Source organism: Psammomys obesus, unplaced genomic scaffold, assembly GCF_907164565.1.
Source record: "Psammomys obesus unplaced genomic scaffold, mPsaObe1.curated_primary_1811, whole genome shotgun sequence".
Taxonomy (NCBI): Eukaryota; Metazoa; Chordata; class Mammalia; order Rodentia; family Muridae; genus Psammomys; species Psammomys obesus.
The window spans coordinates 1204279-1217093 of NW_026591598.1; positions in this window are offsets into that span (position 1 = coordinate 1204279).

A 12815-nucleotide genomic window follows, 5' to 3' on the forward strand; every position below is an offset into this window, starting at 1 on the left:
ATGTTGTCTGAACTCTCAAGAGCCAATCGTAGTGGTCAAGAAGAAAGAAAATGAGATTTCTAGAAGGCCTCTTCTTCCTGCTGTGCCCCTCTGTCCAGGTCCCTAGGCCTTCTAAACCATGAATCTAGAAGACTTTCCTAAACCAATGAGCCTCTGCCTCAGCCCCCGGACCCAAGCTAGCTGTTGCCTCATCACTAGATCTAGGCAGCTCTAGGAAGACACAGAAAGTATCTCTTATGTGACCCAATACTGGCAGCTCACTTCAGTTTTCTCGTTTCCAAGGTGGAGATCCAGACAGCCCCAGACTAGGTGCAAGAAAGGAAGACATTAATGTCACTGAAAAGGAATTGTGTGAATTTTGTGAAACTGTGATTTCTTTGGCCAATAGCCCTATGTCCCCAAAGACACATGAAAATAATCTCTATCTCCTGGGCTGTGGACCACAGGATCCCATGGTAAGAGGCATCTTAGATGGAAGCCAAGGCTTCTGGTAAACGTAATCGTTAGAGCAGGCGCTTAATAGAAGTAGCCACAAAGAGCCGGGAGGAGAAGGCCTTCTCTGTGCCAGGTGTGTGCTGTGGATCCTGAAAGTCATGATCTGCCCTGGTGGCCACTATTCCAGGGGCATTGTCTGAGCTGAATATCTCAGTCCCCTGCCAGAATGAAATCCTCACCATATTTCACCATATGGGAGGTGATTAACCCAGGAGGATGAAGACCTCACCAGACCGCAACTAACACCTTGGTCTTAGACTAGTTACCAGCACCGTTCATAAACTCCCTGCTTTATATTTTGCTGCATTAGTCCTCATGGGCTATGACAATGACAAAGACACTAACAGTTACTGAGCACTCACCAAGTGCGGGCACTGTGCTGGGCGACTCAACATTTCTCACTTGATCCTTAATTGAACTTGAGAGTTTGACAATATTTTAGCAGGGAGAGCAGAGGCTTGGAGACAGAATAATGTTCTTTGGGTCACAGAGCCAGGCTCTAAGCCAGGGTTTTCCCCCTGCAAAGTCTATGCTTTCCCCCACTGCAGTTGATTTTTTTTTTTTAAATCTGGCTTCTGCCTATACAGGTAGGTGCTGCCAAGCATTTGTGGCACAGACCAAGCATGCCTGAGACGGGGCTTGCTGGTTTCTACCCTGGGCATCATCTGAAGCTTATTTAACTTCACTGTATATCATTGCAATGTAATACTTGGGATAGACCTAGTGAGGTGAAGCCATGAACACGGCCCACGCCAGTGCTACCAGCCCACTCTTCCAAGGCTCTGAACAGCCTAAGTGCCAAGTGGTGAGCCCTCAGTGGGCTTGGCCCTGCCCGGAGTCCTAAGACATGGGCCCACCCCCACCTGCCTGGCAGCCTCTTTTCTACTGTTCTTCTTGTACTAAGTGTATTTATTTATTTATTTATTTATTTATTTATTTATTTATTTGCCTCTGCCCATCCAAAAATAATTACAACCTCAGCTGTGGGGCCGTGGGCCATATGCGCATCCCGCTTTTTTCTTCAACTACCATTCAAAGCTACCTCACCTAACAAAGGGACCTCAGCCCATCCACACCCCAAGCTCTGCTGTCTTCTGCCTGCTCGTCCTCAGCCATCATTTTTCTCCTAGCCTCTGTCCCGTAATGTGGAGAGAACACAAGAATTGGGCCCAACAATCCTTGGGTATGCCACCTTCTTGAGCTATCTTCCTTGGCAAGGAGATAGCATTGACAATACCTTCCTCATGGGGTTGTGGCGAGGACAATAAGAGAAAACATAATAACAATGTCATTTCCTGAGGGCTGATAGCATGCAGCCTTTGTACCCGGGACATCCAAAGATGTTTAGCTGGCTCTGAAACGCCCTATTGACAAGTTAATCATCTGGCCTGGTGGACTCTGAGACAACCGGATCGCATCTGGCTGCTCTGCTCAGCCCTTGTTTACCCTCCACATATGTCACAGAAGGGGGTAGTTATGAGAGGGTGGCACAGAGTAGGTGCTTTTCTTCTAACTTCATCATAAGAATAAGATGCAATACCAGATCAGTTCTGCACAGTGGCCAGCTTTCCATCATTATGACAGTACACCCAAGCTAATCAACATGAAGAAGAAAGGTCTGTCTTGGTTCTTGGTTTCAGAGGTTTCTATCTGTGAGGGCATTGCCCATGGGTCCACAGCAAGACAGCAGACCGTGGCAGAAAGGGTGTGTCAGAGGGTGTGTCTTAGTGCAGCTGGAAAGTAAGGGAAAGAAACAGAGGCCACATTCCTACTGGCCTCTAAGAAACAGGGACTAGGGGAATGGCTCCTCAGCAAAGCACGAAGACCCGAGTTTGACCCTACAGGTGCAAAGACCTTCTGGAGTCTGATTTTATCACCCAGGTAAAAATGCCAAGCGTGTTGGCATGCACTTATCGTTCCAGTGCTGAGGAGGTGGAGAGAAGGAAGGATTCCTGAGGTCACTGGCCAGTCGGTCTCAAATAACCAGTAAGCTCCAGGCCAATGGGAGACCCTATCTCAAAGAAAGTGGACGCATTTCCTCAAGATGGTGCCCAAAGTTATCCTCTCACCTAAACACAGGCACCCCCTAAACACGTGCAGCTTCACACACAAACACATACATAAAAAATGACCCCCAAATGACCTAACATCTTTTTTTTTTTCCTTTTGGGTTTTCAAGACAAGGTTTCTCTGTGTAGCCCTGGCTGTCCCAGAACTCACTCTGTAGACCAGGCTGGCCTCAAACTCACAAAGGTCTGCCTGTTTCTGCCTCCCGAGTGCTGGCATTAAAGGTGTGTGCCACCACCCAGCTGCCACCTAACCTCTTAAAGGTTCTATACATACACATGCCCATAGTGGTGGAGGCTGCTGGAACCAATTCATCACCATGTGGGTCTCAATGTCGAAACGACAGCACCAGAGAAATATACCAGCATGCCAGAAACACATGACAAAAGGTCAGTAGAGAGCGGTGGGGGGTTGTGGGGGTGTACTGGTGATCCTGGCTTTTTGTCACCACAGTACAGTAGGTACAACAACCTTACCTCACTGCCTGCTGGGAAGCATAGAGCTAAATCTTGTTTTTGACTGCAGTAACTACCCTCAGTTTAAGCTTATGGCTCATTCCCTCTTCTCATTTTGTTAGAAAGCTCTTACTCCTTCCCCCACTGAATGGGCCTATTGTTATTGTATGTGTCATTTTATAAAAATTAGAGTCTACCCCAAATCCTTTTTAGGAAGTAAATGTGGCAAGAATGATGAATGAGGGAAAGAAGCCCAGATGCAGGAAGCAAGTCACATGTGGTATAAAGACACTGGCGAGGCATCTCCCTCATGCCTGACAAGTGTTCCCCATCTTGGAAGTCAGTGTGGCTGTCACCTGCTTTGGGAAGCTTCCCTGGGACTGAGCCCTTTGGACATTGTACTCATCAGAGTCCATCAGCAAAACAGAACCAGTAAGAGGCAGACAATGGATTACAGATGAGACAGAAGACCAAAAAAAAAAAAAAAAAAAAAAAAAAAAAGGTAGATATAGAGGGAGTCTAGATAAGAGACAGACAATAGATCATTAATAAAGATAGATGAGAGATAGGTAGTAGAGAGGGAAGACAGACATTGAAAGCCAGGGCCTATAGTCCAGTGGCAGAGTATTTGACTAGCATGTGTAAGGGCCTGGGTCCAATCTCTAGCGTTATTTCTGGTTAAAGTCCCCAAAACAGATATGAGTAGAAGATAAACATATGTAGACAGAAGATAGGTAGATATTGAAGATATAAGGTAGACAGTTATAATAGAAGATGGATATAGATGGATGAATAGATAAGTGATAGATGTACAGAAAGATGATACAAATATATAGAGAGATAATAGATAGATACATAGATAACACATAGCAATTGACTTATACTTATGGAGCCTGAACAGTCCTACAAGCTCCTTTTTCAATCTAGAAACTAGGTAGATAGAAGATAAATTTAGACAGACAAACAGGCAGGCAGGCAGGCAGACAGACAGATAGACCATAGTGAGCAACTGACTTGTGCAATTATGGAGACTGAGAAACCTCGCAATCTTCCCTTTCCAAGCAGGAGGGTACCGAGCACCAGTGGTGTAGTTCCAGTTAAAGCCTGGAGCTCTAAGGACTAACAGATGAAAATCCTAGTCCAAGGACAGGAAGATGACCAATCTCCCATTTCCAGCAGGCAGACAGGTTCAGCTCGGATAGTGTCCATACACACTATGGAGTCCAAATTCAAAGGCTAATTCCCTCTGGAAACACCTTCCCAGACACCCAGAAATGACGTTTAATCCGTGCACCCCTGGGCTTAGTCAAGTCCACACAAAATTAAGCACTACGCATCAGCAACTCCTCCTTTGTTCCTTGGGCATGTCTCTGCTGTAATTCTCCATTCTCATGCTCATCTACTAGTTTGTGGGTTCCTGCTAAGCATGGCCATTGTCTTCCTCATTTCTCTCTCAAGCCAGCCCAGGACCGCTGTGAACAGGGAAGAATCTCCCAACAGACTCAAGGTACAGCTTATAGAAGAGACTCAGAAGGAGTGTGTGTGTGTGCCTTTAGCAGCCACAGCGTGGAATGGTGCAGAGGGCAAAGGGCTCAGGCCGGCAGATTCAAGGGGAATATTCCATCACCCTTTTCTGGCTGTTCGACTTCCAGTATGTCACTGTGGTTCTTTAGGCCTCAGTACTCTCCACCGCTGCCACTAAAAGAATGTCTGTGCCTGTTCCCAGTCTTGCAGAACTTCAGACATCACCACATCCAGGACTACCTCCATTCATCTGTACCTGTGACCACCATTCAGGTCCCAAATCTTAAAGGTCCTTGCCCCAATTCCTTTAATTGTCAACTTGATGCAACCTAGTCATTGAGAAGGGAGTCTTGGCTGAGAGACTGCCCATATCAAATTAGTCTGTGGGAATGTCTGTAGGGGGTTGTCTTGATTGTTCATTGACGTAAGAGGGCCAAGCCCACTATGGGCAGCATCATTCCCTGGGTAGAGGGTTCTGGGCTGTATAAGAAAACTAGTTCAGTATGAGCAGGAACAAGCCAGTAAACAACATTTCTCCATGGTTTCCGATTAGCGATTCTGGTTGAGCTCTTGCTCTGACTTCCCTCAGTGATGGACGTGACCTGCCAGGATAAGCCAAATAAACCTTTTCACCCTCTGAGTTGATTTTGTGCGAGGTGTTTCATCTAGCAACAGAAGCGCAGCCTAGAACCCCCTCAGATACCTTGAATGGATATTGTGATTTTTTTTTTTCCATTCGTTCCTTACTCCACACACTTATCAGTAGTGTGATCTTGGGTGATTTATCTGGCCTTTCTGCTGTTACTGGCAACCATTTTCAGTGAAGTAATTATTAAGACAGTAACTCTTTCACGGTAGCCGTGAGAATGAAGGGCATCCAGTGACTTCGAACAGTGCAGTCCATAAAGTAAGTGATCTACTTCAAGGCCTGCCTGGGTCCTGACTCGGTGCTACGGCAAGGGTGGCAGCCTATCCTTATCCACAACCTGATCTGCCTCCTTCTTGCCCTTTCTGTTCAGTCCCATGGAGGACTAAGCATGGGGCTCAGAGTCCCAAAGACTTGGCTTTCCACCCTCAGGCATCGCCTGCCACCTGTGGGACTCTGAGCACATTGCTGCTGTTGGCGGTGTTTTCCTCCTCAAGTCTGGAACCTGGGAAAATCCCCTTGTGAGCAAGTAACTGAGAGAGTACCTGCAAGTGAGTCTCACCAGGTGTCTGCAGAAGCTGAAGTTTTGAGTGACGTTAGTTGTGGTTGGCATTTTTCTGAGTCTTTTATTTTTGATGATACCTACATTTTCAAGTCATTTTGTATGAACGTGTGTGTGTGTGTGTGTGTGTGTATAACATTATTATATATTATATACTATATATTATGTATAATACATAAAGGGGGGGGTGCATGTGAAGGGTGGAGGCCAGATGTTGGCAAGAGTCTTCCTCAATCACTTCTTCTGTTTATTTTAATTTTTTTGGTTTTCTGAGACAGGGTTTCTCAGTGTAGCCTTGGCTGTCCTGCACTTGCTTTGTAGACCAGGCTGGCAGAGAGCCACCTGCCTCGGCCTCCCTGAGTGCTGGGATTACAGGCGTGTGTCACCACAACTGGCTTATTTGAATTTTTAAGGACTTCGTCTCTCACTGAATTTAGAGCCCACTGGTTGGCTAGACTGGCTGCCCTGCGAACTGCAGGGATCCTCCTGTCTCCACCTCCCAAGCACTTGAATTGCGGGTGCTTGCTTGCTCTTGACGTGGGTGCTGGAGATCTGAACTCGGGTCCCCATGCTTGTGCGCCAAGCACTTTACTGACTGATCCATCTCTCTAGCTCTTGTATAGTCATTTTTTAAAAACTGTTTAATTCTCCTCCGTGAGCCACCTTGATGTTTGATTTGGAAGTAACGTGTCAACTGATGAAGCTAACAGCCCAGCTTCTTAACCCGGCTTGGGAGGGATGCTTTGTCTCTCAGAACCCCATTTCTTTTCTTTTCTTTTTTTTTTTTTTAGCTCTAAGGTGGCACTTTGAATACTCACTTCACATGGGACCCAGATCTGGCTCTCCACCAACCACTGTGATGGAACGGCTCTGTGGTGACAGGCCACACCCCAGCTAGCTCACTGGCTCACTACCAAGTGTCCCCACACCTCAAGCTCTGCCCTTGGCTACTCCTAGGCTGTTACTTGAAGAAGCGCAGCTCGAGAGGAGGCAGGCCCACGGCTGCCTCTGAAATGGTCAGGCCTCCACAGAACCAAGCAACCAGCGCAAGAGATCAGTTTGCCAAGTGGAGTCTCAGAGCCAGCTGGACACCTAGAGCTGTCCCTGGTGGGAGGAGCTAGCTGTGTGCCCAGCTCATCTTTATCATAACAGACTTTATTTATGACCTTAGACAATAGAGAAACCAACAGGCATAGAAAGAGCCAGTCCTGGTCAGTTGCCTACTGTGCACCAGGGACCTCCAGCATGTCTTCATCCGTGAACTGGGGGTGACAGCAAGGTCGTACCAAGCTCTAGGGATGCTCAGGGTCTGAGAGAGAGCAGTGGATCACTGCATGTGGAGGCTTCACTGATTAGCCATGGGGTGGCAGCGAGGGATATTTGGGGCGGGGGTGGGGAGGGCTTCATTTCCAGAATTGGCAGAAGGAAGCACTAAGGAAAATGCTAGATTTTTCTGGGGCTGGGGCCAGGGTGGGATAGCCAGGGGAGACATTCAGTTAGGCAGACCATTGGCCAATGGGGAAGAAGTTTAGATGGGAGAGGTGGATTACCGGGTGTGGGGTGCAGAATGGTGATTGTGGAGCAAGATGGGGAAAGAACAGAGCTGAAGGAGGATGCTCTCAGAAACCAGAGTGTTCCAGGGACTCCCATCAGGATTCCTGGGTTTGAGAAAGTGGAGAGGACACAGATGAGGTCAGGGAGCCTCGGGCAGCGTCATGTCTGTGTCCAGCTGAGTAGGAACAGGTGCAGGAAGGAACTGGGACCTGCTGTCACCACTAGCTCGCTGGTCAGCAGGGACCTTTGCATGTCCTCCAAAGGCTATTGGGAGGAGCGCAGGGGTGACTCCTTCTTCATGAGACTCTGGCAGGTCTGTAAACATCTCTGAGCCTCAGTTTCTTCCTCTCTGAAAAGGGGAAGCCATTCAGATTTTGGTCAGGGCTTGTATGAGACCTGGATGACCTCATGTGAAAAGACACCCAGGAGAGGGCCCTGAGCCTACGTCAGTTCTTTCTACTCTTCACCATAGCATGGAAAGGTGGGCTGGGACAGTGTTGCTGAGTCTGTTAGGGGGCACAGTCAGGTCCACTATTCTCATAAAACATACTCTAGAGTCTCAGCTAAAGTCATGTCTGTCTTGTTTAAAAAGACCACTGGCCTTGGCAATGAGCACACCAAGGCAGGGCTATGAAGCTCTCCTTTGAACCTGTTCACTCGCTCTTCCTGGAGAGAAGTAGTCACCAACAGCTGAGCTCTCCGTCGGGGGACTTGGTGTTTGGGACATATTAAAAGCCCAGCAAGGGCTCAGTGCAGCCGAGCAAGGCTGAGTTGTTCTGAAAGAGACTTCGAAGACTCAGCCACGATGATCACATACCCAGAGTATACAGCAAGATGTCTGATCTACCCTGTTGGTGGCCACCAAGCCAGCTTCAGAGGAGGTAGAATTGTTCCCAGTGTTTCGGGTGGAAACAGATTCTGTCAAGGGTTTTGTTCTGCTCAAAGACATACAGGCGGCTCTACTTAAGATTAGAAGGAGGTCTGTGATCATCTGGCTTCAAGAAGGGGGGAGGACACAGATGAGGGCAGGGTGCCTCGGGCAGGGCTGCGTCCGCGTCCCAGCTGAGCAGGGGAGGAACTGAGACCCAGTGATACAGCTAGCCCGCTGGTGAGCCTAGAGGGGCAGACAAAATACCTAGGCAGACAGAGGCACGTCCATCTAGCAGACCACGGCAACATCACCTCAGAACAGCCGCTGCCCATGCTTGGCTTGCTCCTCACAGAAGAAGCCATAGAAAGAAAGGCTACATGTTTGGCCAAAAAGACAGAAGCCACCAAACCACCAGCTACATCCCTGGAGTGAGGGTCCAAGTCAAGTCTGAAACGAGGTAAGAAAACATACATTACAGGCTTTTCCAGGAAGCATGCGAGAACGCACATGACTGCAATGAGTCTCTAGAACAGAGGAGATTCCTGTCACCTCGTTTGCTAGATGAGAAAATGGACCCAGAAGGAGGCAAGGATTTGCCACATTATGTGGTGTTTCCATTTGTCTAAGACATGTCCTGGGGGCTCGGTGCCCAGCTGGGTGCCCAGCTGGTGGTGCTGTTTCAGGCGATGGTAGAAACACCATTAGTTGGGATGTAGCAGATGGAAGTAAGTCACCAGGGATAAATTCGTGGGATGTTTTGTCCCTGCTCTCTTCTCTTTCTCCACCCAGGATGCTGTACCACATGCTTCTTGCATTGAGGAGCTGACACCTCTGAAACCATAAGCCCAAATAAACCGGTTGTTTCTGTTAAGTTATTTTGGTCACAGTGACAAACAAAAACAACCCCTCCTCCCCCCCCAAAAAAAAAAACAAAACAACTAATATGTGCAATGAACTAATGATGGGAGCCAGACTGGGACCCAGACCTTCTCATAGCCAGGGCCCTAACCCTCAATCCCGCGACAGTTCTTTCCTTCTAGGTGGTGCTATGTCAGCCATAACATTCAGTCAGCTCCACATTCAGGGGTACAGGCCAGGGCTGTGCACCCATCTCCAGGGCCACTATAGTGAGTGACCATGAGCGCTGGGAGCATGGCTGCTCCACAGCGGGGTGTGTTGCTAGTATGTAACACATTATGTAAATTTGGAGGTGCACATGTACGTGTGTGTGTGTGTGTGTGTGTGTGTGTGTGTGTGTGTGTGGACAGTGCGTATGCGTGTATGTGTGCATGTGAAGGCCAGAGACTGACGCTGTGTGTCCTCCTCAGTCGCTCTCCACTTTATGTCTCTCTTGAACTCAGAGCTCACTAGTGTCGCTGGCTAGTTTGCTCCAGGATGTCCTGTCTCGGTCTGAATTCCGGGATTACAAGTGGGCTGCCCCACCCTAACATTTATGTGGGCTCTAGGGATTTGAACTCCTGTCCTCAGGCTTGCATAGCAGCCATGTGACCCTGAGTCATCTTTCCAGCCCCAAGATTTGAAATTTTTACATAAATTAGATTTTTTTTCAAATTTATATATATATATATATATATATATATATATACTTACTAAACAAATAATTGTATTTACTCTTTTAGGATCTCATTAAGGATTTCTGATACTGATCAAATGAGATTTTTTTTTGAATGAATTAAGTTGAATAAAATAGTTCTGAGTGGTTGTTATCTGTTTGCTTTCGCTTTTATCAGGCTGACTACTAGGAAGTATGAACTGTCCCATGCGGCTCCCCTGATGTCCCCACTGAATACTGCAGGCCTTTGTAGGACTGCCCAGGAGACCCGGTAGAATACAGGACTGCACATGTCAAGAGGCTTCCCGGCGCAGGGTAGCCTGTCCAGAGAGCAGGACCAGAACTGCAGCCCTCAGAACGAGGCTGCTCTTCGGTGATCTTAGGAATTGTGCCATATAAGGGACCATTGAAGAAACCGGACATGACCCGCTTGGAGGGAAAGTACCTTAAAATAGCAAAGGCCTATCCCAGGACTGTGGTGGCAGGTGTCCTGTGTGGCCGAGGGGAGAGCTGGGAGCAGACTTCCACTCTCAGGAAGGCCAGGACTGTCTGCAGACCACCGGGCTGCCCAGCCGGCATGCAGCAACATGGAGAGCCTGGGATTTCCGGGTGCGTTACCCCGGGCCAGAGGAACAGAGAGGCTGTCGGGTTACCTCCGTGAAAACAGTCTTCGCTCTTTAACCACATGGGCCGCCCATAGGTGGCCTGGGAGTTCAGGACGGAGGGACTCCATGAGATATCTGCCTAATAACAATAACAACGATAGTAACAATGTTGCAAAGCCACTTACTGAGCATGTACTACAGACCAGGAGACTAGCATGCTAACGTTGAGCCTCACCTGCCCTGGGGAGGCAGGTAGGAAGCTCAGAGGGGTGCTTTCTCCAAAGCTACACACTCTGGACCAACCAGGATTTGAACTCTCTCTAGCAGACACCAGTGCCCACCAGCACGGGGCGTCCCCCTGTGGGAGTCAGGAGGGCGAGGGTCAGCTGGAGTCCTGGGGGATCCAGACTGGTTCTTCCCGGGAAGCCAGGGCCCCACTGGGCTCTCCAATTAGCAAGAGCAGAGAAATCAGAGGCAGCAACAAGCTCTGCTAATGAGCTGCCACATTAAACAATGAGTCACACTTCCATACAGTGCCGCTCCAGCCCTAACCCGGAACAAACAAGCTGTGAGAGACAGTTTACAAAACAGCGAGGTGTGACTGTTCCCTGCTGCCACTGCTGCTGCCACCACCAACGCCACCGCCGCCACCCCGGCGCCCTCACCGCCATCACCGTTATCCACTACCGTCACAACACCCTCACCACGGCCCACTACCTTCATCAACACTTACGGCCACCACCACCCTTACCACCGCCGCTAATCACCCTACACCCTAACCACTACCCTCACCACCACCGTCACTACCACCCCCACCACTGCCGACGCCGAAAACACTGCCGACATTCACGCCATCACTCCCGCCGCCCCTACCACCACCACTGCCACCAACGCAACCACTGCCGCCCTCGCTGCTACTCTTACCACCGTCACCACCACCAACAGCAAGACCGTTGCCCCCGTCGTCACTAACCTAACACCACCGCCGCCGCCGCCAATATCACCACCATTAACAATACCGCCATTACCACAGCCACCAGACCCCTGCCCGATGCCTGTGAGCAGCTGCGGATGAAAGGGCAGATCTGGGAGGGGTCCTTACACGGCCCCACGTCTGAGCTCAGGGGAGTCTCCGTCCTCAAAAGCAACCCCAGGACAGGCCCCAAGCTGCAACATCTACTGCCCGTCCAGCCAGGTCCTAAGACCCCTCTGTCATCTGGTCACCCTGTGAACCCGTGCGAGTGACTTCATCTCTCTGGGCCTCAGAGTCCCTTGTGTAGTTGCCGAGACAACAGTGCTGCCGCCACAGGGAGCCTGACTACAGCAAGTCAAAGAGCCCTCCCTGGCTTTGCCCTGTCGAGCGAGGGGGTCCAGCTGCCTTCCCTTTCCTGAACCACATCACACTTGTGCCCCTGGCTCACCCAGCACGGCCCTGGCGGCTTGGGGTCAGGGACGCCCTTACCTTATCACTCCCAGCACAGGGAGGCAGGCGGTGCTGTGGGAAGGGCACAGACACAGGGAACTGCAGCTATGGATTCAGACTGCTCCCTAGCTTCTTTCATCTTTGAGAGCGTCTTTAGTAAAATAATAATAATGAAACCTAACCTGGGCCAGACTATGTAATGGTTTAATTCACTACACATGACCACCATTCACCCAAGGAGCCCAGGGAGACTATTCAGCCCCTGAGAAGAGGACTTGGACTCAGAGCCTAGGGAGACTCCAGAGTCTGTTAGCTAAGGGCCCCTGAACCACACTTCCCAGAATCCCTTTCCTGTATGTCTCAGGTTAGAATCTCTGAGTGGTTCTGCTTCTCTAGCCCAGCCTTGACTGGCACACCTGGCTACAGTTCCATGCTGAGTTAATGATGGAGCTAGGATTCAAGTGGGCTGCCATCACTCACGCCTAGATTTTTTTTTAACTAGCCTGCTCTCATAACAACAGTTAGTACATGGTTACCATGCGCCACTTATGAGGCGCCTCTGTCTTTTCCTCCACCCAGTCTTTTCAGTCCATTCCTGACAGAGCCATCCCAGATGTTACAGATGAGAAAACTGAGAGAGAAGTCGGGATTTCACGGCTGGTAAGTGGGGAATCTGAGAGTCAACTCCAGATTGTTAACCCCACAGTCCATCTGGCCTGGTCCATTTTCTCAGTCCTGCTGTTCTACAACACAATCTTAATCGCAGTTTCCTTTACCTGTTAAGTAAGGCTTCCCTACCTGAAATGCAGGATTACTGGGATGATTCATTGTGAATATGTATTTACAGGACTTCTGAGAATATGAGATAGGGTCCAATTTACTGTCTGTCCTACAACCGCTGAAAAGTTTCCAGACATTGAACACCAGGCAGTACGAAACAGCAGCCCCCGAGAGAGGGGAAACTAATGAGGTGAGTCCTAGGATTGCCAGCTTCCACCTGGGGAGTTTCCAGACTCCGCTCAAAGCGAGGGGGTTCACGG